The sequence below is a fragment of the Bos indicus genome, chromosome 26 (assembly GCF_029378745.1).
Source record: "Bos indicus isolate NIAB-ARS_2022 breed Sahiwal x Tharparkar chromosome 26, NIAB-ARS_B.indTharparkar_mat_pri_1.0, whole genome shotgun sequence".
NCBI classification, from domain to species: domain Eukaryota; kingdom Metazoa; phylum Chordata; class Mammalia; order Artiodactyla; family Bovidae; genus Bos; species Bos indicus.
In genome coordinates this window covers 8,842,251-8,869,040 of record NC_091785.1, presented here as the reverse complement: position 1 = coordinate 8,869,040, position 26,790 = coordinate 8,842,251, and the positions used below count along the sequence as shown (strand labels likewise).

Sequence of the window (26,790 nt, the reverse complement as noted above, 5' to 3'; positions counted from 1 at the left end):
TTCACTTTGGGGTTATCAGGCTTTCCTAATGGAGGGTTTTGAGGGAGTGGGGTTGTATTAACAGCTTGGTTGCTCCGTTTTGGGGAGGTACTCACTTTCTCAAACTCCAGTCCTGGTACAGAAAGGTCCTTCAGCCAACTCCTTTGCCTGATTGGGAGCAGCTGGTGAGTGAGCTCAGCGCGCAGTGCCAGAAGAAAGCACGTGCTCCGGGTATTTTGGAATGAGCGTGTTTACTCCACAGCCGTGCTTTCTGTTTATTGTGGTAACTACTCCTGTGCAATTTGGGGAAAGAAAAACACTGAGAAGAAGGCATGGTACTTGCTTCCCCCCACTGCCCCACCTGCTTGTGTATGCTGTGTGTAGATGTTACTTAAGTTGTAACGGGAGCCAGAAGACCTAAGGTCTGTTGACTCTGTTGAATTGATCACTTTTCAATTTATGTAGAGAGTGAGCCTCTTTGAAAAGTCTGCTTTTATTTAAAACTGCTTTTTATGTAAGAAGTTATCAGCACGTGCATAGCCATTTGTATGGTGCAGGCAAATATTTTCTTCTAAGAGGGGTGAGGAGGTAGAGGAGAAGCAGATTACTTCTGTGATTATTGCTGTTTTATTGAGGACACAGTGTGACAGTTGTCACCACCAGAAACTGGACTGAAAAGTCAGGCTGAAGATACCACAAGAGCATAAAGGATGACAGGAAAATGTAAATGAATATGAAATTACACCTGCGAATTATAAAGGTATAGAGGAGAAGCAGATTACTTCTGTGATTATTGCTGTTTTATTGAGGACACAGTGTGACAGTTGTCACCACCAGAAACTGTACTGAAAAGTCAGGCTGAAGATACCACAAGAGCATAAAGAATGACAGGAAAATGTAAATGAATATGAAATTACACCTGCGAATTATAAAGGTATGAATAGTACCTTTACTCTTCATTTTTGAAGATACAAACTAATGCCACAGAGAGAATGAGTTAAGTGCTTAAGCAGCTGACTTTTTAAAACTCTATAAAGGAAATGCTTCTGGAAAGAAATCGCTTCCAAGTGGAATAAAGTAGTTTGCTAGAATTTTTAATCAGTTGCACTTTGAATTCCAAGTTCCACTTCTTTTGTGCTCATACGCTCATGGTTAAATTCAGTTTCTTCGAGTTTTAACTAATCAAAGGCTTCTGAGTGAAAGGTGACATCTTGGGATCCCATTTCTTTTGGAAAACAGACTGTGATGTTGACACAAATGACCATAAGTCCACTGGGGTAGTTGGAAAAGCACCCCTCCCCCAGGTGGTGAGAATGGGAAAATATTTAATTAACTCTAAGATGTCTAAAATCTAAAGGGATAATTAAATCTAAATTTTGCCTGGAGTTTCACCTGGTAGCTATAACAGACCGGAACATTTAAGTGAGATGCTTCACACCTGCGGCCTCATTTTCATTTTTCCCAGTAATGCTGAGAGGTAGAGGTATTATCATCTCTGCTTTCTAGATGAAGAGGGTTACCTCATCTCCAAATTTTGCAGCTGGTTAATTTAGTTTACAAAGTAACATTTAGAGTTTGTCATTTCTCCCCGTGTGGCCCCAATTGCTCCTAATATAGTGTTGATTTTTCTGTGTGAAGTAATCCAGAGGAGGTTCTGGGTTCAAAGCAGATTTTCGAAGGGGTTTTAAACTCCTCATTGCCCCAGTGCTAGAATATCAAGGTTCAAGGAATAATGCATTTACTTTGGAAGCTTGCCATTTACAAGTATTTACTAAGCAAGCCCTCTTCTTCACCAGCCCTACTGGTACCTGAGGCGGCCTCATGGTTGTTGGTTTGGGGGAACTTTCTCCTCCCTTTTTTCTTGAAGCCCTGCTAGGTGAGTGTGTGTAGATTCTTCTGTTTCTAACCAAGTATGGCTCGCCCATTCTCTGATTTTAATACCAAGCAACAGAGTTCATGGTCATCCAGTGGGTGAATGTCTAAGAGCACTCCTGCAGTATTTTATATGCTATGTGAAATGTTTTAAAATTTCTACTAGCATTTAGGTTAGTGCTGAACCTATTTGTTAGGAATGATAGGGTTGTGGAAAGCATGCTCTGTGAGTGCTAAAGATTTTTGTTGTTGTTGTTGAAGGTGGAGTAGGTCAGCTCGTCTCACCAGGGGTGGCCAGTTCTGAGAGTCCATCTGCTGGATCATCTGTTGGTGGTGGTTCAGTCGCTAAGTCGTGTCTGACTTTCAACCTCACAGAGCCTCTCTGCCAGGCTCCTCTGTCCATAGGATTCCCCAGGCAAGCATACTGGAATGGGTTGCCATTTCCTTCTTCAAGTGATATTCCCAACCCAGAGATTGAACCCATGTCTCCTGCATTTAAGACAGATTCTTTACCGATTGAGCCACCATGGGATCATCTCTTGGGATGCCACATGATACAGAACAATGCCACTTTCTTAGAAGACAAAGAACTACATTGTCTGTTCCAGGATGGAATATGGCTCACATGCCACCTCATTGTTCTTGGCATCTATTTGACACTGAATACCCACCCACCTTCCCAGGCAAAACAAGGATGCCTTGGCTTCCTCCTTAAACCTCTCTGAACTCCCAGCTGGTTTAAGTGAATGGAATTCTTGAGGGTGTTGAAAGGACATGCCCATGTGCTGATAAAACCGTTTGGGGGTGATCTTGAGAAAATTGTGGAGAGGAGGAAGTATGCCAGTCCACTTTGATTTTCACAACTGGGGAGATGGTAAATTATGGAAACTTCAGCTGCAGAGTGTATGTTGCTGTTTAGCAGAAGAGTAAATCACATTTTTGAAAAGATGGATTGGGATCACTTTTTTAAAAAGTGGTGGTGATCAGTATGTAGCATCACTCATCTCCAACAGACCTCCTTTCCTTTTCAATTTCTTGGATCTTGTGCGTGCTCTGCGTTCAGTCGCGTCCAGCTTTTTGTGACCCCATGGACAGTAGCCCACAAGGCTTCTCTGTCCATGGATTCTCCAGGCAAGAATACTGGAGTGGGTTGCCATTCCCTTCTCCAGGGGATATTCTTACCTGGGGATGGAATCTGCGTCTCTTGTGTCTCCTTCATTGGCAGGCAGATTCTTTAGCACCTGTGCCACCTGTTACTTAAAAAGTATACAAGGACGTGGACGTGCCACGCTATGGATACGACATGTCTGCTCTGGCAAAACATTTAACAACATGCTGTGTTGTTACATCTTTACTCAAGATGGACAAATACGGGGTGGACAGCAGTGTCAGTAAGTGGGTTTGTGTCTTATCATACCCAAGGAGGGATTATCAGTAGAGTCACCTCAGACTTGAATAAGGTGCCCACAGTATGCCTTGCTGAGGGCATTTACTACAACTGGACAACAAAACTCACTAGTAGAGACAGAGAATTTAGAACCCAGGAGGTGATAACCCCACAGTTCTTTGAAGTCCTGTAGTAGATACTGGTTCAGAACAGGGATTTTGGAGCCTGATCTTGGACAAGTTATTTGAGTGCTCTTTGCCTCAGTCTCTTCATTCATAAAATGCAGGTGATACTACTTCCCTCACACGGCTGTTGAAGATGGTAAGGATCAAATTGGATTATTCAACCCAACTGCTTAAAAACAGAGCCTGACCAGAAATCGTGTGTGCCGTGTTTTAGTCTTCTTTGTTGCTACTGCTTTTTCTCCTATGGCAGTGTTGTGCCGATTTCTGGGTTTATGTTTAAGTATGTGTCCAGAATGGAGTAATCAGGTTTTTGGAGAGGGTCTAGAAACTCTATAAAGAGTGGTTAAAGATGCTAAGGATGCATGCCATAGTGTAACAGCTTAGAGACAGTAATCATATACTGAGAGGTGATCACTTCTGAATTCTGAGATACTTCATCCAGGCTAAGTGCTTTCTCTTAAGGAATTGTAGCTTGGTATAAAAGAGGTCTCCGTTAAACTAGGATTTAGTGGGATTCTTTTCTGGTTTTCAGTGCAATCTTTAACCAGGCCATTAACTTAACACGGTGGCTCTCCATGGTGTGTGAGTTACCCCTCAGGAGACATTTGGTCGCAGTTTTGATGGACACAGCTAGGGTGGGAAGAGTACTGCTGGTATTTAGCAGGTAGAGACCAGGGATGCTGCGGACATCCTGCAACGCACAGGACGGTCCCAAACTGACAGTTATCCTTTTCAAATGTTGAAAGTGCCAACATTTGAGAGACCCTGGCTTACCTCTTCAATATATGTGTTTCTCTTTGTGAAATCTGAGTACTGATCTTGGCTTTAGCAACATCACAAAGTAGCTTGAAGAGTATGTTTATGAAAGGGCCTTTGAGAGTTAACGTATTCTGAAATCTGCAGATGTGTACAGCATATACGTTTTATCAGCAGTGACACAGTAAAGTATCACTTGCTCCATTCCAGGGAGAGAGAGATTATGGTGGTTTGAGAATCTGATAAGTCTGTGCTTGAGTCTCAGCCCTTCCAGTTTAACTAGCTGTGTGATTTAGAGCAGGTTTCTTTAGCATATCCCTAAAATCAGTTGAAAGTTAATGTCTTTGACTTACAAGTTTCACTGTGTGTGTGTGAGAGAGAGAGAAGGTTTGGACTGAAAGATCCCCAAGTGTATATAACCCACCTGCTGTCTACATTGTAAAAGCAGAATGCTTTGTAGGAATGTTCAGCTTTCAAGGAGGTAGCAATGAAAGGTTCCCTGAGTTAGAAAGGGGCTCTTACTCAGGTTGGAGAGTGGAAGTTAGTGGGTTTTTTTTAAAGAGAGGGTGCTTCCTAACTTTTTTCTCACAATCCTCACTGCATTGGAACTGAATTGTTTAAAACTCACATAAACACATGAGCTGAGCCCTTAGATGGAGGAGGTGTTAGTCCCCAACAGCTGGCCTCTCTGTGGGTATCAGGAAACGTTCCTCCTGGAGTGGTGGGGAGAACTCATGGCTGGCTTACACCACGAGAGCGATGGCAGCCCCGAGGTGAAGTGCAGCAGCCACTTGAGGACCAGCTTACACTTAGGAGAAATTTATAACACAGACTAAACCCTGTTAGTGCTCGGAGGCTTTCATTAAGCTAACCTTCAAGCTTGCTTAACTCTGCTGATCGTACAGAAATAGGAGGTAGTGTTCCAGACCCTCGTGGTCTCCAGCTGCCCTTGAGTTGCTTGGTAAGCAGTTTTGGTGAAAGCTCAATGATTCTAATGGAGAATCTTGAACTGGTTACACAAAATTGCATACCTCTGTGGGGTCAGAAGGCAAGAGTTTGATATTCAAGCCAAATGGAAAGTCAGGTTAATAATAAACTAAGTGAGGTTAACTGAGGCATCACAATTTTAGATAGTACCAGTGACCACAGTTCTTGAGATAGCTTAGATGATTGCTCCACTTTGTAGGTACGTCTTTATATATATATCATTTTGATTTCTCCTATGTGGGTGGGACCAGAAAATTCCATAAGCTGCTGAAAGTGTTGTTGAAAGCGTTGGAAGGCTGATTATGGGTTTGCCAAGGCCCCTGGGCATCAGCTTAGTGAAACTGTGCAGTAGTGGGTACCAAAATCCAACTTTGAACCTTGTGCTGAGTCAACAGATCTAAAGATAGATTTCTTTGAGTCTTGAAACTAGAATCTCACCAAAAGACCCCAACAAATGTTAGACATAAAAGGAACAAAGAGATTTAAAATGTCAAAGTAGAGTGCAACAGCATAGCTCACCCTCCACGTCTAGGGCCTGTTAGTTTGCACTTCTGTCATTTAATGATTTTTAAAAAGTGTACGTCTTTCAGTGTAAGTTGTGAGTGCGGTTGTTTTTTTTAAAGCAGTCCATCCCCCTTCCCTGAACTTCCTAAAGCCTTCATCTCCCTATGGAATCATTGGCTTCTACCCTAAGTGTGGTGTGCATATCATACATGAGGGCCAGCAAGGAGATCGCTTCTGCTTTCTGACCTGAATTAAAAGATGAGACCCCAAAAGAAACTGTAAAATACTCTATAATGAATGAATCACAGAAAAGATAGGTGAAGTAAGTAGAGATTAAATGGCTTCCAGGGGAAAATTATAACTTAGTCAAAGGTACTGACATCTTAGTCTGAAAAGGGATCCCTTTGAAGGGGAGTTCAGTGGAGTGAAACTTGGAGAGGTCATGTTGGCCTTTCTATCGGAGAAGGTCCCCTGCCCCTCATATAGCATCACTGGATCTGCCTATGGATCTTACCCCAATGGTGGGGCCACCTGTGGGTTGACATCAATTGGTTAGGTTCCAAACCTGACTTAGACTGTAATCTTGCTGTCATCACTGAACATCCCTGAGCCTACCTGAACACTCATGTGCAGTGTCAGGCCACACAGGAAGCCACAGAAGCCCTTCTGTGCCCACGGTGCATTCTTGTGATTATACTTTCGGTTCCTCGTGAATTATGCTTTTCGGGAGACATAGGATCAACACATATCAGCATCCAACATCTAGTCTACATTGATGGTATTAAATTGACGTTTTTACTTGAATGTCACCCTGAGTGTGGTTAGGCTAAGCCATCTCCTGATGACCACATTTATGAATTGCAACGTTCAGGGGTCAGCCTTGAACTGTGGCAAGTCCACACCAAGATGACGGTACTCTGTGGAGACTAGCTGGCTTCTCCAGTGTTTGTCTTTGCCCTGAGTACCCTTTTCTGTATGATCAGCAACGTAAGAAGGTGATGCCCATCCTAATGGTAGTATCTTTTTTGCTTCTTTGAAAATGGTGAGAAGAAATATGAGTATAACAGTGCTTTATCATGCTGGAAATGCGGTGGTCTCTTGTTAGTAAGTCACATAAACATGAATAAAGCTAACTAGAGTACGTTGTTATCGTTACAACTACAGTGTAAACTAATTCCTACTTTGCTAGTTAGCTTATCCTATAATTCTCATTTAGATGGCACAGATTACTAAACAATTACAAAAGTCCCCAGTCAAAGAAGTTCATAGCCAGCATTTCACAGTAGCATTTTGCAGTGTGATTTAGTATGGCTAAGATTCTTGTAGATTTATAAAGCATACTTCTATTTGGTTCTCAGGATAACATGGCCGGTTCTTTGGGGGCATTTGGGTTCCAAAAGCTGTGGTACTTGTAAAGTCTATTCACATAAAACTATCCTTTTAATATTATTATATTTCCACAGATATACTGAAGCAATTCCCTGAAGTTAAGTACTGTTGATAGGAAGTGATTGTGTGCTGTTGAGGCATGGTTGGATAATACCAGTCTACCAGCCTGGGAGAGTCACCTTCTTAAATCTTTAACATTTACTTCCAGGAGCAGAATTCTCAGGAGAAGCAGGAGCCTGATGTCATTTACGCTGATGATGTCCATGTAAAGGTCAGAGATGTGAAAGGGAATGTTTCTAACCCAGAAGTTAGTCATGGCTGGTCTATATCAAAGGGAATGTCCTTCACAATTGCAGCAGCGCCAGGATAGACGAAGGTATGTCATGTGGCAACGGCACAGTCCCAGGAAGGCTCTAGAGGAATCGTCTTGGAAAGAGAGTAAGGATCGGGCTGGGACAGTAGGAAATTAGCATGGGGTGGAGTAAGCATGGCGTAGTTCCCATTGGGTTGAAAAATAGGGAACAAGAAAATAGGAAAAGAGCAACAATTCCGGAGCTCCTTCTCTTACTGGAGTGAAGCCTATACTTCTCAACAACCCACATTTCCTCCAGACCTTCATTCTCAAGCTGTCATTGTGTTTAAAAGAGGTTTATTCTCTAAAAAATTTGTTCACCAAGGTCTCAGAGTAAATTGTGTGCTCCTGTGGCTGGGGATAAGGTAGGCCAGAGGTGGTTAGATTTTTACCCTGTGAATAGAATGAACAAAAGGGCTGATAGTTCTACAGTTACTGTGCTTCTCTCTGTGCCACCTGTTCCCCACCAAAGTCCGCAAAAGCACCCACAACAGGAGTCCTTCCCCATGATATAGAGATGACCGTGTGCTAGACCTCTGCTGGCCAACACTGTAGCCCCTGGCCACTTGTGGATATTTAAATACAATTAAATGCAACATTCTGTTCTTAGTCATGCTAACCACATCCAAGTACTCAGGAGCTACATGCCTGGTGGCTGCCATCGTGGGGTGGAGCTGATATAGAACATTTTCATCAATTCACCCCAGGAAGATGATTCAGCCATAAGAAAGGATTGGATCCATTTTCTTATGGACTGGCTCCGTCTCCAGGGAATTCCTATATAAACCAAAACATTTCTAGGATCTAGCAGTTGAGTCTTTTAGGCCAAATGAAGATATATTATTGAACATCATAGTTTTCCTCCAGTTTCAATTTTGAATTCCAGCAGAGCATGACTGCTTTTGAGTCAAGGTGAATTATCAGCACATTATAATGTAACTGGTTCGTTAGGGACTAAGTAGGAAAACAGAAGCCATTTTGTTTACAGTTGAGGGCATTTAGTGAAGTTCCTCCGTAGGTAATGGTACAGCAGAAGCCCAAGGAAGAAACCTAGAGATTAGCCCCAGCCAGAAGTCACTACTGTCCTCAGGCTGGAGGGACTAGTGATGGAGGCTGTTACTGAAGCTCAGGGGCAGATAAGAGCCAAAGCCCCAGAGGAGAACCCAAGATACCAGCAGATAGTAGCAGATAGAAGGGTGAGAGGTTTTCCACCTTGCTGTCCGCTCTGCTCTCCAGTCTTCCGCCACTGCCTCCTGTTGATTGAATCCAGCAGGCTGATTCCCTGTGACTCTGCAGAGCAGAGTTGGGGACCAGAGGGATGGATCTGTTAGCCCAGGGCCGACACAACTGGTATCTGTTGATAGAGACGGCTGTTATATATAAGGTGGCCTCTAAGGTGGCCCCTGGCAGGCACGCACAATCGTGCGGTTTTCTGTATAGCACTTACCAGATTGCTTTCTGTGTTTCTCTCTTGAGAGGAACCGGAAGTCCTTGGCGGCAGGGACTGTGTTACAAGCATCTAGGTATTTCGGGTCCCTGGCATATAGTGGGTACATGTTTAGGTTTTTAACAGATTGGTTTGCAACTTACTAAAGTACATTCTCTGGAAGATGTGTTTCTCAGAAAACTTTTCTTTCTTTCTTTTTTTTTTTTAAGAATATGTTTGCATTTGCCGGGATTGCAAAGAGTCGGATATGACTGAGTGACTTCACTTTCACTTTTCACTTTTCACTTTCTCCTAGAGGGTAGGAAGGATGAGGAACCTAGGACTATCTTAACACGAGTAAGAACAAGAGCAGGAGAGGGGAGGGCCTGGAGATAGGGAACCAGGGTAGGAACATTCTGGGGAGTTCATTAGGGTCTCATAAATAAATGTCTGGATGAGCCTACTTATCACAAGGGCTAGCTTCTCAGAATCCCTGCAGTTTGTCATTTTGGCCCCAACTAGGGAAAAGCAGAGGCCTCTGAAAAGAACATGCCCTGGCAACTAAAAATACTAGACACTGATTATACAGAAATGTAATTCCTGGTATTATAGAAGAGAAACCAATTCTTGGTATGCTGTCAGCTTTGACTTTTTCTCCCAATATTTTAAAATTTATTCTAATCTCAGATTTTCTACACTGAGCCCACTACTGTCCTGACTCATGTGATGATTTATGATAATAGTAAATTTGCACCTAGCAGAAAGAAAGTATTCGATAAATATATGTTCACCAAGTGAATGGGCGTATGGTTAGGAGTCATAATTAGAGCATTTGGCTGTTTTTCATAACATGAAGTCCCTGTGGAGAGTGCTGATCTAAACCGTGTGTTTCATTATCTACACTGTGTTGCATAGCAGTATTCACCATGGTTGGGCCTTGTCTCTTTCCTTCACAGCTGTTGTGTAAGCCCGGCACTTTGGGGTTCCTTGAGCCACTGAGGCAGACCAAAATTCAGAGGCAGGTAGAGTGGTCTCCTATAGGACGATGGTGGTGTCACGGGGGCGATTAAATAACATTATACAATTTTGTTTTTAAGCCGAGAAGCTCTGATGGCAGGGAGGATCTTACATCTCCCTGGATTGTAATCACCCACATGACCCCCTCTGAAGGCCACGGTGTAGGCAGCGACAGTGGTTCCAAGCAGGAGGGGATGTGTTCCATTTAGGAGAAACCTGTGGAGTAGAATCGGTGGGATTTGGTGACCGCGTTTATGTGAGGAAGGGATGGAGTGGGGCAGGGTGATGGCATTCTTGACCTACGAGAGAGTACCTTTCCCTACTGTTCTTTTTCTTCCTTCCCTCATACTCCAAAAAAAATCCTTTTTTTCACGACATGGAATTTAAGCTTACAATTAATTACACGGGTCTAATCTAACCAGGAGATCCTCTAGGGAGAACCACACTTTTTTCCCCCAAAGTACTTTTCATCTAAGTGGGGAAACAGTTGTAATACAATCAACAAATCATAGAACTTCTTACCTTCTGCCCTTCTATGACTGTTACTTAGAGTTTTGTTGAGAGAATAACTTGAAAAGTGAGGAATAGAAATGTTGGATTTTTCTTGTCTCCCTTTTTAGCTGTTTTTGTTTTCTGAACAGATCTCCTGATCTTTGGAGCCTGGAGTACTCAGCAGAGTAGGGCTCAGGTTGTCTGTGTGTCAGAGTGCCAGGTGTGGATAACTGAAGGCATGTCAGGTACTGTGGGCTGGGTGCTGGATTTGTGTTTTGCCTATGCTAGCTTAACTTAATCCTCACAGCGCTATATTATAGATAGCAAAATTTTATATATATATATATATATATATTAGAAGTGAGCAACTGAGGATGAGAGAATATTGGTAAGTTTAAGGCCATGCAAACAGGGACAGAATTGCAGAATGTTAAGGCCTGATTGAATGAAAGAAGAAAGTTCTGAGAAAAGGGTGGGCTTTTCCCCCTCCTTATGCCAGTTATCAGTTTACGGCTTGCCAGTCACAAGCTCACACTTTACTGCCTGATCTGCAAAAATGGGTCTGGACCCCTGACACATTATTTCACTAGCTCACTTGCATGATGTTGTTAACCACTGTTGGTAGAAGACGCCAGAAGGACCCTGCTGGGAGGAAGGCCCTGTGCCTCCTGGGTCTGTTGTGCTCCTTGGCAGCCCCATGCTGCATGGGCAGTAATTAACATCCTCAGGCTTTGAACACTATATAGTGTGATTACCTATGTTATCCATATAGAGACTTATCACTAAGGGTGCTGAAGATTGTTTCTTTCCTTTTCTTTTTTATTGTTTGCCTCTTAAACCTTGGATAAATACATGGATAATCAAGAGTTGGTGCCATTTATGAAATGTCATCCAACCAGATGACATCCCATGCTTTTTGTTTAATGCATGTGAAGATGTTTGTTCTAACTAGAATTATAATTGTTGTTTAGTCGCTAAATCACGTTTGCAGCCCCATGGACTGCAGCATGCCAGGCTCCTCTGTCCTCTACTGTCTCCCGGAGTTTGCTTAGTTTCATGTCCACTGAGTCAGTGATGTTATCTAACCATCTCATCCTCTGAATTATAATAACATGTGAAATAATTCAATTTGAGATTTATCTCTGAGGCTTTATAAATATTTGCCAAAGGATGTCGCAGTATAATAAAGGGTTATGTTTTTGTCTGTACTGGGTGTTTTATTTGGTTTGCTAGTGCATTTTTTTTTTTTTTTTGGAGAAGGAAATGGCAACCCACTCCAGTGTTCTTACCTGGAGAATCCCAGGGACGGGGGAGCCTGGTGGGCTGCCGTCTGTAGGGTTGCACAGTCGGACACGACTGAAGGACTTAGCAGCAGCAGCAGCAGCAGTGCATTTTTTTTACTGCTTTCTTGTGAATTTGGAAGAACAGACCTTCCAGAAAAGCTTTTTAAAGATTTTCCCCCCAGGTTGCTTTCTGCGTTCCATGGTTTTGAACTACTACATTTCATGGCAGTCTCTTGCTCCCTAACCCCATGCAATGCATAATTTATCATTTTGTTCGAAACATTTGAAAGGGACAAATACTCAGCCTTTACCTTGAACGCAAGTTGATACTTGATCTCTCTGTGCTGCTTTCATTTTCTCTACGTAACTTTTTATTTTGGTGTGTTTTTCTCCCTCAGAATTCTCCTAAAGAAATGTTTAGCTCATTAAATATATTTTCGGAGGTTCAGACTTTAAATTTTGTAAAAATTAGATTTTTTTGAAAAACAATGTATAGAGAGATAACTGCCCATAATCTTACATTTAGGTAACCCATGTTGATGTTGAAGATAAATAAAACCCAGTGCAGGTACGTGGCTAGCATACAAATGGCACCAAAAGGCACAAAAAGAGAAGGAAAAGCCTCTCCTCAAATGCAGCTGTTACGTTTCTTGTGATTTCTTCCAGGGGAAAAATGCTTTTGGCGTATATCTGTATCTGTCTCTGCTTTTCACATTTTTTTCATAAAAGGATTCAATGACACATTTTCTGTACTATTTTTGGTATTTTTCCTGTGTGTGTGTGTTGTTTTTTATTTTTTTTTTAGAGCTCTTTCCCATCAACATACAGATATCTTCCTTATTGACTTTAATGTGATATGGTTAAGATTTCATTATTTCTCCACATTATGGATGTGTAGTAATTGATTTTACTATGTCTTAATTCTAGCTAGTTTAGTAACTGCCGGGTATTTGTGGGGAGGAGTTGTGGTTACCTAGTGGAGTTACTGTAGTTTGCCTTTTTGTAAATAAACGTCCTGCTGATATGTCGGTAGGTCACGTTCCTGATAGTGAGATTGCTAAGTCAGAGAATAAGTGCACTTTTAACTTTGTTGTTATTCAGTCACCTGGTTGTGTGCAACTCTTCGGGATCCCATGGACTGCAGCACGCCGGGCTTCCCTGTCCTCCACTATTTCCTAGAGTTTGCTCAGATGCATGTCCATTGAGTTGGTGATGCTGTCTACCCATCTCATCCCCTGTCGCCCCTGTCTCCTCCTGCCCTCAGTCTTTCCCAGAATCAGGGTCTTTTCCAGTGAGTTAGCTCTTCGTATCAGGTGGCCTGAGTATTGAATCTTCAGCTTCATCTTTCCAGTGAATATTCGGAGTTGATTTCCTTTAGGATTGACTGGTTTGATCTCCTTGCTGTAAGGGTTTTCCTGGTAGCTCAGCTGGTAAAGAATCTGCCTGCAGTGCAGGAGACCCCAGTTTGATTCCTGGGTTGGGGAGATCTGCTGGAGAAGCGATAAGTTACCCACTCCAGTATTCTTGGACTTTCCTGGTGGCTCAGCTGGTAAAGAATCTGCCTGCAATGTGGAAGACCTTGGTTCGAGTCCTGGGCTGGGAAGATCCCCTGGAGAAGGGAACAGCTACCCTCTCCAGTATTCTGGCCTGGAGAATTCCATGGACTGTATAGTCCATGGGGTCGCAAAGAGTCAGACACAACTGAGTGACTCACTTTCACTGTCCAAGGTACCCTGAAGAGTCTTCTCCAGCACCAGAGTTCAAAAGGATCAGTTCTTTAGCACTCAGCCTTTATAGTTTAACTCTCACATCCCTACATAACTATGGGAAAAATCATAGCTTTGACTACATGGACCTTTGTTGGCAGTGATGTCTGTGCTTTTTAATACACTGTCTAGGTTTGTCATAGCTTTCCTTCCAAGGAGCAATTGCCTCTTAATTTCATGGGTGCAGTCGCAGTGGCACCCTACTCCAGTACTCTTGCCTGGAAAATCCCATGGACGGAGGAGCCTGGTAGACTGCAGTCCATGGGGTCGCTAAGAGTCGGACATGACTGAGCGACTTCACTTTGACTTTTCACTTTCATGCATTGGAGAAGGAAATGGCAACCCACTCCAGTGTTCTTGCCAGGAGAATCCCAGGGATGGGGGAGCCTGGTGGGCTGCTATCTATGGGGTCACACAGAGTCAGACACGACTGACGTGACTTAGCAGCAGCAGCAGCAGTCACTGTCCACAGTGATTTTGGAGCCCAAGAAAGTAAAATCTGTCATGGTTTCCATTTATTCCCCTTTTATTTGCCATGAAGTGATGGGACAAGATGCCATGATCTTAGTTTTTTGAATGTTGAGTTTTAAGCCAGCTCTTTGACTCTTTTCTTTCACCTTCGTCAACAGGGTTTTTAGTTCCTCTTCTCTTTCTGCCATTAGAGTGGTATCATCTATGTATCTGAGGTTGATATTTCTTCTGGCAGTCTTGATTCCAGCTTGTAATCCATACAGCCTAGCATTTTGCTTGATGTACTCTGAATATATTCAAAGTTAAATAAGCAGGGTGACAATATACAGCCTTGATGTACTCCTTTCCCAATTTTGAACAAGTCCCTTGTTCCATGTTCAGTTCTAATTGTTGGTTCTTGACCTGCATGCAGGTTTCTCATAAGACAGGTGAAGTGGCCTGGTGTTTAACTTTGATAAACATTACCAAATTGTACTCCAGAAAGGCTACAGAGATTTGTTATCTTTTACCAAGGCTGTATCCTTCTCAATCTTCCGCTCCCAGCCCCTGTAAATCACCAGACTTTTAACAGTTTTGCCAATCTGATAAGTTAAAAATGTTATCTGTGTATTCACTTACTTATCTTTAATTACAGGTTTAATATCTTCCCATAGGTTTGTTGAGCATTTGAATTTCTTTCTGTAAATTGTCCGTTCTTGTGCTTTATGTTGTACTATCTTCTTCCTCTTCCCCCTCCTCTTTTTCCTCTTCTTCCCTATAGGGTTCTTTATCTTTGTCAAATTGATTTATATGAGCTCATTTTAAATTAGGGAAATTAGTCCTTTTATATAGGTATTGCAAATATTTTTTCTCCTGTTATATCCTGTCTTACAGTGTTCATTAAAAACATTGTTGCTCTAAGGAATATCAAACATTTTTTTTTTTTTTTTAAAGAAATGAAAGAAGGGTGGAAATTTAGAAAAGTTGGCCATACTTTGTGCTGTGTTTAAGTCCTAGTAGTCGTGGTTTGGGAGAGTGTGTCTTCTTAGCCCTGGAAGCCCCATGCCATCTGACACACGAAGACCACTCAGAAGGAGTAATGGGTACTGGTGTCCTTCCAACCTCCAAATTTGCCTAGGTCCTCAGTAATTTATTGGGTTTCTTAAGAGCAGGTGAGCTAATGAACAGCCATAACTATAAATGCCAAATTTGGCCACTTGATGAGATCATTCCTGGTGGCCAGACACCATGGGTAATTCTCACTTCTGTATCTCAGCACCCAGCACAGTTCCTGAAATGAAACACTGTGTGTTGAATTTATGGATGGAGACCAGGAGTAGCAAGAAATTCTAGTAAGAGGTGAGCAGGAATAATGAGCTTGAGTGAAGGGTTGACTTTAGAATGCTCTAGTCAGCTTGATGTGTGCATGCCTGACCTACGTATATCCCTAGTGGCCAAAGCACTTCATTTCCTACCATCGTGACCCCTCTTCATTTAGCTTCTAGACAGCAGGGGTGGTTCTAAGGTAATGATATATTATTTATCTCATGATAAATTTTATAGAATATTGAATGTGAAAATAGTGAACTGGCTCCAAGTTCACTGGAACCAACCTCTTCTTTCTTTGTGTTCACATGGTTCCCTGTCCATTGGCCAGTCAGAATCATATCTCTTCTCTTGGGAATGGAGTGTCACCAAAACAATCTTTTTAAATCTACTTTTAAAATCATGAAGAGATCAAGAATGGATAGCTCTCCAAATTTCTTCAAAGAGCAGACTTCTCATTTGAACATTTAAAAAGATTCTGGTTAACAAGAATTGAGTGTATAAAGGCTTGTTTTATATATATAATATAAATTATGACTCAGCCTGTATCCAAGGAAAATATTTATTTCACTAGTTCTTTATTAAATATCTCCAGAGAAGCTTTTAAGGATTTCTTAAAAGTTTATATATATATATATATAAATATAATATACACTTCATACTTTCACACATACAGAAAACCTTTTAACGGTATCCTGTAAGGGGCAGTATTATGGTACAGTATTTTCTTGGTTTGACCTACAATGCTACTCCTTGAAAAGTATCAATAAATCTTAATTTCCAGTAGGATCCTGGCCTCTTCTTCAAACCATTTGACCTAAGATGAGATGTCTAATGGCTTTGTTTACTCTTCATAGTTCCATGAAGGCAGTTGATTCTGTTAAGCAGAATTTACTGAAATAAGAACCTTACAATAGAAGACGGATTTATTTTTGAGAAAGCTAATGCTACGCTTTGACTTCTGCAACTGTTCAGTGATATTCAGTGCAAAAATAATTGGACATCAGAACATTTAGAGAACTAGCCATTGTTGTTTTGGATGATCATGGTGCTCATTAAGCCCTCCTTTCAGTGCAGACTGCTGAAATAAGTGATGATGTCATTAATTGGTCTTAACCAGATAAATTTTTTTGTAGTTTGATAATGGCACTTTTCTTTTCTAAACAGGATATCGAAATGAAAGATAAATGGAGATGTTTAAAAATTCCTGGTTGTGACAAAGGGAAGCTCTCAAATGATTTCTTGGGCACAATGGTTTTGTACCATTGTAATCCACTTTGTATCTCCAGCTTTAGCTTATTAATCAAGTTGACTAAATAAGGCTGACAGAAATTCTTTTGTAAATTTGTCTTTGACATTTTATATAGGAGGATAAATGAATAAGGCAAATGGACTCTACTTTGAAAAATGAGTTTGTAAAATCAGGGATGTCTGTGGTTTTGTTCCACTCAGTGAGGGTGGGTTGGCAGGTGAGAGAACTTGGTGCCTTGTCAAAAGGCATCAAGTGGGCCTTAGATAAATTAAACAAATGAAAAATAAAATATTAATATCAACAGTTACCATTGTAAAAAAAAGATGCTTTGAGAAAATGCAGAACTTTTGTGGGATATTTTTGATTAACTGGTGTAAAGTTTTGGTGGTTATACACCTTTTGGAGGAATGCTTTGCAGTTGAAATAAAAAAATATGACCCACTTGAGAATGAAGCTAGTGAGATGTGCAGTGAGTGGGAAAGCAGAGGCTTTGAAAATGGAAATTTCTGCATTTGATTCTGTGTTGCCCCTCAGGGCTGTTCCCAAATAGGGAATACACTCTCTCCAAGCCCCTGTTTTTTTAGTTTGTAAAAGCAGAGGTTAAAAGACCTACGTCAAAGAACTTTGAGAGAAGTAGATGAATTCGGTAGATAGTCATCACTGGAGAAATACGTGTCCTTCCTCTAAGGAAGCTTCTGGTATGTGCCGATGGAGAGAGCAGCTGCCAGTAACAGTCTGGGTCTGCTGACGTTGAATGGACCTCTTACAACATCGGGTTTCAGAACTTGCTGTTTTTCAGGAAGGCAGAGATGTGCTCTGCTATTAGAATGTGATAGTTAATGATTTTTCCCATTGCTGCCTCAAGTGTCAGATAATTGACCCTGGTTTATGTTGTACGTCTCGAGATGAAGCTACGAGTCCCACTGAGGTCAATTATAGGCAAAAGTATTTATATTGGGGCGTTTGTGTTTCTGGAGTCCTCTGCCACTGGGTCTGGTCACACAGGCTAATTATCGCCACTGTGAGACAGCAAAGTTGCCTTGGCGGCAGCCGCATTAAAACTTGGTCACAACACATTGAGCCAGGGCATTTGGGAGCTTCCCTCCCAGGTAGCCTCTGGCCTCCGTGTGGTTCACAGGGAGGTTGATTACATCATTGTTGGTCAGCAGGCTCTGATGACAGTCCAGACTTCGATCAGTGCCTGATACATCCTGATCACATACTCATATTGAACATACTTGCAGCAGTGGAACAAAAAGTCAGTGCGTGTGATTTTTTTTTTTTAACCCCACAAACATTTTGCATTGGCATATAGCTGATTAACAATGTTGTGGTAGTTTCAGGTGAACAGTGAAGGAACTCACCATACATAATACATGTATCCATTCTCAACCAGTTCAGTTCAGTTCAGTCGCTCAGTCTTGTCCAACTCTTTCCGACCCCATGAATCGCAGCACGCCAGGCCTCCCTGTCCATCACCAACTCCCAGAGTTCACTCAAACCCATGTCCATCGAGTCGGTGATGCCATCCAGCCATCTCATCCTCTGTTGTCCCCTTCTCCTCCTGCCCCCAATCCCTCCCAGCATCAGAGTCTTTTCCAATGAGTAAACTCTTCACATGAGGTGGCCAAAGTATTGGTTTCAGCTTCAGCATCAGTCCTTCCAATGAATATTAAGGACTGATTTCCTTTAGGATGGACTGGTGGATCTCCTTGTAGTCCAAGGGACTCTCAAGAGTCTTCTCCAACACCACAGTTCAAAAGCATCAATTCTTCGGCGCTCAGCTTTCTTCACAGTCCAACTCTCACATCCATATGTGCCTGGTTGGCATATAACTTTGAGCAGAGTTCCATGAACTACACAGTAGGTCTTTGTTGGTTATCCATTTTAAATATAGCGGTGTATACAGGAGCCTGGCGGGCTGTAGTCCATATTGCGAAGAGTTGGACACAACTGAAGAGACTGAGCACGCATGCACGTGTGCACACACACACAAGTGCATGTGATTTTATACTTCTTTCTTTTCCCCCACAAAAGTAAACTTTCTTTTCATGTTTTTTTCTAACTAATGATGTATTTATATATATGCTAAGTGCTAACAGGTAATACTTATTACGTACTGTACTCTGAGTGCCTTGTGTATATCATATACTTAGTTAATCCTCATAAACTATAGTGTAGGTGCTATTATTATCCTTGGATTATGGAGACAAAAAGCTGTGGCACAGAGCTCAATTTGCTCAACATCTCACAGCAATAAACAGAGGAGCCAGGATTTAAATCTGGGTCATCTCTTGACTCGGAGAAGGCAGTGGCACCCCATTCCAGTACTTTAGCCTAGAAAATCCCATGGGCAGAGGAGCCTGGTGGGCTGCAGTCCATGGGGTCGCTAGAGTCGGACACGACTAAAGTGACTTAGCAGCAGAAGCAGCATCTCTTGACTACTACTATATCAACCTTCCTCTTCAATAAGAAAATTAAGATAGTTAAAAAGAACATTAAAAAAGAAAAACATCTAAATCCTATGTATCCGGGGACATCCATTTTCAGCACTTTGGTGCACTTACTTCTAAATTTCTTCCTTGAACTTTGATGGAAAATCCTCTCTCCCCATTTCTACTTCCAAGGGCTAATGAAGCATTGTGAACAGCTTGTTATTTATCTTCCCAAATATACATGCAAACACATGCACAGGCATAGATAATTCACATCCATTTCTTAATGTCCTACTATATGTATTGTTCTGCAAGGCACGTTTTCACTTAGTATGTGCTGGACATACTTCTCTATGTATTGTATATCATCTAACACGTGTATTCTGACTGATAATTTAGTATGAACTGTACTACTTCAGAGGATGACTGTACCATGGTTCTTCCAGTGTACTGCTTTCATTAATGGACATTTAGACCGTTGCCCACTTTTCCCTACGCCATTTACAGTAACTGCATGTATTTTACTATGTGAAATTACTATAACTAACTTTCATCTTATGAGATTCAGGTTGTTAGAAGGTACTAGGATGAACGTTCTCACAACTGAGGATGTGGGTGCATCCTTACTTAGTTACTTCCCAGTCCCTAACCGAACTTAATACTGAGATATATTTTATACACTGTACATAATGTAAAATTCACCTCTTTTAAGTGTATAGTTCAAAGAATTTTAATGTACTGAGTTAAGAAACCACCATAAACCAGTTATGTTAATGGAACATTTTCATTGGCCCAGTGAGACCCCTTTTGCCCTTTTACACTTACTCCCCATTCTCATCCCCAGCCCCAGATGACCACTAATCTACTTTCTGTCTCTACAGGCCTTCTCTGGACATTTCACATACCCTGTCACTTTTAAGAGTTTAATCTCCATGAGTAGTATTTCTTTTCTTATTCTGGAATAATTTGGCTCACATAAACTCCTGGCTAGAATTAATTCATTATATTAGGGCTTAGTACTGTCTTTCTTGAATATTATTATTATTATACATTTTTATCTTATGTTCCTCAAGCTGCGATTGCGAGGCGTCCTCAATAACCCTTGCCATATCAAAAGAGAACTGTTGGTGGTTTTCAACTTGTTTAGTTAATTTCTTCATGTGGTGGCTTGATAGTAATGGAGATTCTTGACTTTGAGAATATGTGCTGATTTCACAGAAGACATGCTACTAAGACATGTCAAGAACTTACCAGAACCTCACCTTTGAGAAGGGATGCCAAAAAGTTCTCAGCTGTGATATCCCAAACCAGTTTGGGGTACTAAGTGTTACCTTCATATTGCTTAGAAAAGTTGGGCAACCCATTTGGACTGAACAACTCTGTAGTGTTAAAACAATTTAAAAATTGTAAAAGTTACAGTTGCCATTCAGTGCTTTTATAAACTGTTTTGAATGAAAAGCTGATAATTTTAAAAGGATAATTTCATTTCAATATTTATTATTTCAACATCTGATTATCCCTGCAAATACTTTAGATGCCTGCTCCCTGCATTTGTAGAGGTGTGAATAATCTGATTATGTTTATATCGTCTGTTTTGGGATTTCCATTTGAAGTACACACATATTTATTTTTGTTATTTCAAGTGAGTAATTACTATTGCCCAAAGAGCTTTTCATTTTTAAGAAGCTCAGAGAGAGTAGAGAAATAAGGAACAAGCCTGCCTCTTTTATTGATGAGAAAAAATGCAGTATGCTATTAACTATATGCTAAAATATTTGTTAGCACACCAGAACGTGAGGTCCAGGTGTGAGATTATTTCTGTGTGTAGTCTTTTGAAAGTATCTGGTTCATGGAAAAGATAGTCCGAAGTCATACACTGAAGAGATGTGAAATGATTCAGCATCACAGTTCTCAGATGCCACATCACTTGTTGAGGCAAATTTCATCACCATCATCCCTGCATAGGCCCCCAAACTCATTTGCCTTTAGCGGCTCCTTTATGAGTCAGTGATTAACTTCTGTGGAAGGGAAAAGCTCTTTCTTTAAAAGCAATAACAGATTTATCTTGAATACCTTTGAAACCTGAATGATTGCTTAGGTAACAGCTGTTGCATCTTATGATCTTTGGCAAATGGGAAAGGCAGCTTTCTCAACTTGTGTTTGTCCTACACAGAAAAAACCAAAGCAATGTAGAGTTGTCGATGCTTACCCGGAAAAGGTAACTCATGTGTATAGAGGCAGAGAGTTGTAGACATCTAGGTACACCCAGGCACTTTGTCCTTCAGAACTTTTAGAAATTGATTTTCTCTTTTCATGGAAGGGGAGTGAGCTGTGATCAGCTGTGTGTGTCCTTGAGTGTCATCGGAATGTTGTTAAAGCTGGCTATGCCCTCTTCTTTTCCCCTTTCTCTTTTGATTTTGTGTCATGGCCAATGCCTTTCATTTAAGGATTGGACCCGGTCCGTCCCATACTTACTCTTTCCTGTACCGTTCAGTGCTTTCATCGTGCTTTATTGTGCATGTGTACGATTTCAAGCTGCAAGATCCTTTCTTGAATTGGGCAGAGAGAGTATAAGCAGACACTGCTTGTGACCATGTATCCTGCCTGGTACCCACAGAGCACCCCATCCTGAGTGAGCTCTTACCTAGGTGTGCAGTGAACCAGCACCTCAAGGATGATGATCTGCTGTTTGCAAAGAGTGTACAGTTTGAATCTCTAAATCTAGCAACTGCATCAGGTATCTTAGATGATCAGATTCACTGCAAGAGAACAGGTTGTGGGAGTATTGATGTAAAGAGGATAAACTGTTTTCTGGGGAGTTTTGTTTGTTTTTGATCTTATAGTACATTAATTTTGAGTAAATTTAATAAATCAACTGATGTTCACATTTTGAGTGCCCCATATTTTTACAAGACTGTGCATTATTTCCAAGTGTATATCTTGTAAATAATGTTAACTTGCCATATATAGCTTTCTAACAGAGCCCCTGAGTTCTTGCTTAGGGAATCATTGAGGTGTGGGAACCCAGCTAATTATAAGAGAATCTTTTGAGTTCTTTAAGGAGGCAAGATGTGAAAAATAATGCCATTTGGGGGATGTGGTTGTTAGAAGGGTTTGATGTGAGGAAGTATACTACTAAAAGCAGCTATGATTGATTGAGCACCTACTGTATGCCTGGACTGTAATAGATACTTTATAATTATTTATTTCAATTAATTCTATGAAGTAGGTGGTGGTGTCTGTATCTTTACATACAGGGAAACTGACCTAGAAACGTTAATTTTCCCAAAGTCACAGATGGAGTTTAAATCTAGTTCTTTCTACTTCGTAACTCATTTACTTTCAAACTAACCTGTTCCTTGCTATCCCTGGTTCCAAAATATCTCCCCCTCTACAGTCCTGTGTTTTAACTTCCTTTTTGTATACTCTTAATCTGCTTATAGATAGTGCTTATACCACTTATAGATAGATCTTCTGAAATGCCCATGTCCTGGGGAAAAGAAACACCTTTGTAATGTGAGTTGACTTTGCTTTACTTTGCCCAGCTCCTAGCTGAGCAGACTTGGACTTGAGATACAGAGGGTTGTAAATGCAAAGGATAGAGAAGAGGCAGTGTTTAACCTTGGCCTCCAGACAGACTGCCCTTAGAGCCCCCTCTACAGAGCCTGCTGCTGCTAAGTCGCTTCAGTTGTGTCCGACTCTGTGCAACCCCATAGACGCCAGCCCATTAAGCTCCCCCGTCCCTGGGATTCTCCAGACAAGAACACTGGAGTGGGTCGCCATTTCCTTCTCCAATGCATGAAAGTAAAAAGTGAAAGTGAAGTCGCTCAGTCATGTCCGACTCTTTGCGACCCCATGGACTGCAGCCTACCAGGCTCCTCCGTCCATGGATTTTCCAGGCAAGAGTACTGGAGTCGGGGTCCTTCAGAGCCCAGGAACGTGCAACCTCCAGAGGACATGACTGCTGAAAAGGGGGTGAGATTTCATCAAGGCCAGCCGTCTCCCTTTCATTTTTGCTCAAGTTCTTTATCAAGGAAAGATAAAGATCAAGTTCTTTATCAAAGAAAGAAGAAAATAGAGTGGGAGAGTCCAGATCTTGGTTTAGTTCCTTAGGGAAGGTTTTTTCAAGTACAGTTAAGACCCATAGTTGGATGATTAATCATATGAGAGTAGAGATAATGAAAAAATGACATATGCCTACCATCAACATTTTATTAAACTTAGAAATATCAATGCTAAAGGGATCGGTTAGTCTTTCATTTAGTGTTGAGAGTGTTTTCTTTGGCTGTCAGCCCTCTGTTTCATGTTCCATATTGTCTTTCCTTCACAAACCATAATCTGATGCGCCATCGATGATGTCCAGTCTTTATTTCTTTAAAGCCAGAACATGAAGACTTTCCAAGCAGCTCAGTACTGAATCCGTCTAGATTTTAAGTTACATTTTCCCATTAGAGTCTTACCTCCAAGACACCTGATTTTTCAGCAGTCATTTTTAGCTATTTGCATATTTCAGGTGTTTCTAAAGCATTCAGTTTAGTTTTATAAAAACAACAGCACACTTTTTTCAAACTCAGATTTCATTTATTACTTCATATTTTGTTAAATTATGTAATAACAGAAACGGGTAAACCTGCATAAACAGGTTTAGAAGTGGATGTAACTTGAGTCTTGGTTAAGCATTGCACATCTGCCAGCAGGAACAGAGCTGTCAGGCTGGTCTTAGTTAATTCCAGTCAGTGACAGTGAGTGGTTACTTAGCCATCCACATGCTTTAGTATGTTGTGAGGGAGGGGTTAATCTAGTCTAAGATTGCTTAAGGTATCCAGGGGACCCTACCAACTCATTACTATGCTTTTTATTATGAATTGCGTGATGAGTTGTAGACGTTCAAGACGCTAATCATCACAGTAACCCATAAAGGTGTTTTTTGGTATCTAATCAACAAAAACAAGTAAGCATGTGGCTAGAGTGAGCAGGGCATGGATTTTGCCATTACTTCAAGGTTTGCTGGCTTCCCAGGGGGTGCAGTGATAAAGAACCCGCCTGCCAATGCAGGAGAACAAGAGACACAGATTCGATCCCTGTGTTGGGAAAATCCCCTGGAGAAGGAAATGGCAACCTGCTCCATCATACCTGCCCGGAAAATTCCCTGGACAGAGGAGCCTGGTGGGCTACAGCCCATGGGGTCGCAAAGAGTCGGACACAACTGAACAGCTGAGCACATGGCTTGCTATCTCATGATATCCCTGGAGTCAAGGGATAAGCTCATGAGTTAGACGTGAGCCAAAACTCCCAGCTAACTCAAGTGCTTCTGCCAAGCTCTTCCTGTTACGTAAAAACTAAAAGGAATCCATGCAGATTACAGTGTTATTCTATTTATGATAATTAGTTCACAGAGTGTAATCAGTTCATGTCGTGATTTGTTAATTTGGTACATTACTTCATTGTTTTTGCTTTTTAGTTAGGCAGCAGTTTCATTTGTAGCTCAGTCAGTAAAGAATCTGCCTACAGTGCAGGAGACCTGGGTTCCATTCCTGGGTTGGAAAGATTCCTTGGAGAAGGAAATGGCAACCCACTCCAGTATCCTTGCCTTGAAAATCCCGTGGACAGAGGAGCTTGGTGGGCTGCAGTCCACGAGGTCGCAAAGAGTTGGACACGGCTAAGCAACTAACACTAGACAAAAGTTCATACCACTCATAACTTGGTCAACCATTTGGTGTTGAATGAGAAGCAAAAACCTAGAAAAAGAGCAACTTTGACTCTTAACAGCGTGAACGCTGGGGTCAAACTTGTCTTGCTTTCCTGCCTCTCAAATTAAATTAGCTATGACTTAAAGCAGAATGTATAGACAGCTGTTAAAAAAAAAAAAAAAAAACTCTAGTTTTTTTTGCTGTTGCACGTTTATTTCACATAATCTCAGATTTATTTTTATTTGCATTTCATAGTGCCTGGCCCCAGAATTTGTACAGACCTCTTGAAAGACCACACCTTCTGAGAAAATTCACACTTGGAAAGTTACCGATAATTGCATAACAAGAGAAGTTTCTTAGTGGATATGGTTCTTGATCAAGTCGGAAAAAATTCTTCCCTGTCATGTGTCATAAAATACTGTCCAGAAGGCACCTAACATACCAGGGGAAAACCAGCATTATGCCATCACCCATGTCACCAACCCTGACTCTCATTTCTCCTGAAGAAGAAGTTCACGTGGCTGGTGACACTTTGTTTTGGAATCCACATAACACACACTCAGACTTGTTAAGTATCAGCGCTGAATCTTCACGTCTAGTCCAGTTGTTAGATTTGGCTCAGGGATTCCTGGTGGGCACAGCAAAATGAGAAACCTTGTGAGATTCATATTATCCATAAGATGGGAACTGACCAGTTTTTTTAAGAAAAACAAGTTTCTTCTAAAAGTTCTGAGAGGGACTTCCCTGGCGGTCCAGTGGTTGAGCCTCCACACTTCCACTTCAGGGGGCACAAAGTGAGTTTGAGTTTGAACCCTGGTTCGCAACCTAGGATCCCACATGCCACAAGGCATGGCCCCCCAAAAAAAGTTCAGAAAGGAAGGATGTGAAAATGGAATATAAATATTTTTGCCCTTTAACCCAGAGAATGTCCTTACGTGACCGTTTTTCCTCCAGTTTTTACGTGTCTATATATAAAGAGGATGTATGACTCAGGGGGCAAAGGTGAGGAATCTGGACATTTGGGTAGGCAGTACCTTGCTCAAGGAAGATTGAGCACAGTCTCCCGAGGACACATATGAGCAATAAGGTTCTCCTTTTTTGGGACTTTTGTCAGCTCATCTGCAACATCTTTTTCAGCTGCCCGTTCAGCCATCGCTTTGGTTACCTGTATCCTGGATGTCCATCCTAATAGAAAACATTTTGCCTAGGGAATCTTTTTTTCTTGTTGAGAGACAGATATCAGATCCACAGTCTGTGTAATTATCCCCAGTAATTCTTCTCGGAACTTTATCAAATGGAATTTCTGGTGTATCATTGCTTAACAATGCCTCCTTATCTCCCAGTACTAGAGTTTCTCAGATATTTCCTGATTTCCTTATCAGCCTCTGAACCTAAAAAGGAAATGTGGAGTGAGTTTGGAAATAGTAAGAATGATAACACCTCCCCACCCCACCCCTGTCACATACACACAGAATAAAGCTTCAGTGTGTATCTTCCTGGTAAATGGCAGATGGTGATTTTGGCATCTTTAGATTTTTATCATCCATCTGATATGAGGTGTTCTTGTCAGTTTGACCTTTTTGCCTTTTTTTTTTCCCTCTTGTTGACCTGATTTTTGTTTTTTTTATACATATAATCATATTTATTTATTTTTAATTGATTGTTTTATAATATTGGTTTGATTTCTGTCATACATCACCATAAATTAATCATAGGTTTACACATGTCCCCTCCCTCTTAAACCTCCCTCCCACTTCCCACGCTTTCCCACACCTCTTGGTTATTGCAGAACCCCAGTTTGAGTTCCTTGAGTCATGCAGCCAGGTTCCACTGGCTGTCTGTTTTACATATGTCAGTGTATATGCTTCCATGCTACTCTCTGCATTCACCTCACGCTCTCCCTCCTCTCTTCCGCCCTTGCCCACACATCTGTTCCCTGTGTCCCTTCTGCCCTGCACACAGGTTCATGGGCACCATCTTTCTAGACTCCGTATATATGCGTTAATACGTGACATTTGTTTTTCTCTTTGACTTATTCCACGCTGTATAATAAGCTCCAGGTTCATCTGCTTCATCAGAACTGGCTCAAATGCATTCCTTTTTATGACGGAGTAGTGTTCCATTGTAAGTATGCACCACGGTTTCCTTGTGCATTCATCTGTCAGCGGACATCGAGGTTTCTTTAGGCAATCTGGAAATATTTTCATTCTTTGAGGAAGAGTTTGTAAAAGCCCCGTTGCCT

The 26,790-nt window shown here is 41.4% G+C and overlaps 1 protein-coding gene across 50 annotated transcripts in view; it reads left to right on the top strand.

Annotated features, from left to right (window-relative positions):
- SGMS1 (sphingomyelin synthase 1) overlaps positions 1-26,790 on the top strand; it is a 324,245-nt gene that overhangs the window by 218,024 nt on the left and 79,431 nt on the right. For 39 of the 50 annotated variants that reach the window (XM_070781227.1, XM_070781241.1, XM_070781239.1 and 36 more), the window contains one exon: positions 7,268-10,591. The exons of 8 other annotated variants lie outside the window; for them this stretch is intronic. The gene's annotated coding sequence lies outside the window, so the exon portion shown is untranslated. The remainder of the gene's footprint in view (positions 1-7,267; positions 10,592-26,790) is intronic. 3 more of the 50 variants (XM_070781224.1, XM_070781215.1, XM_070781210.1) reach the window with 2 other exon arrangements.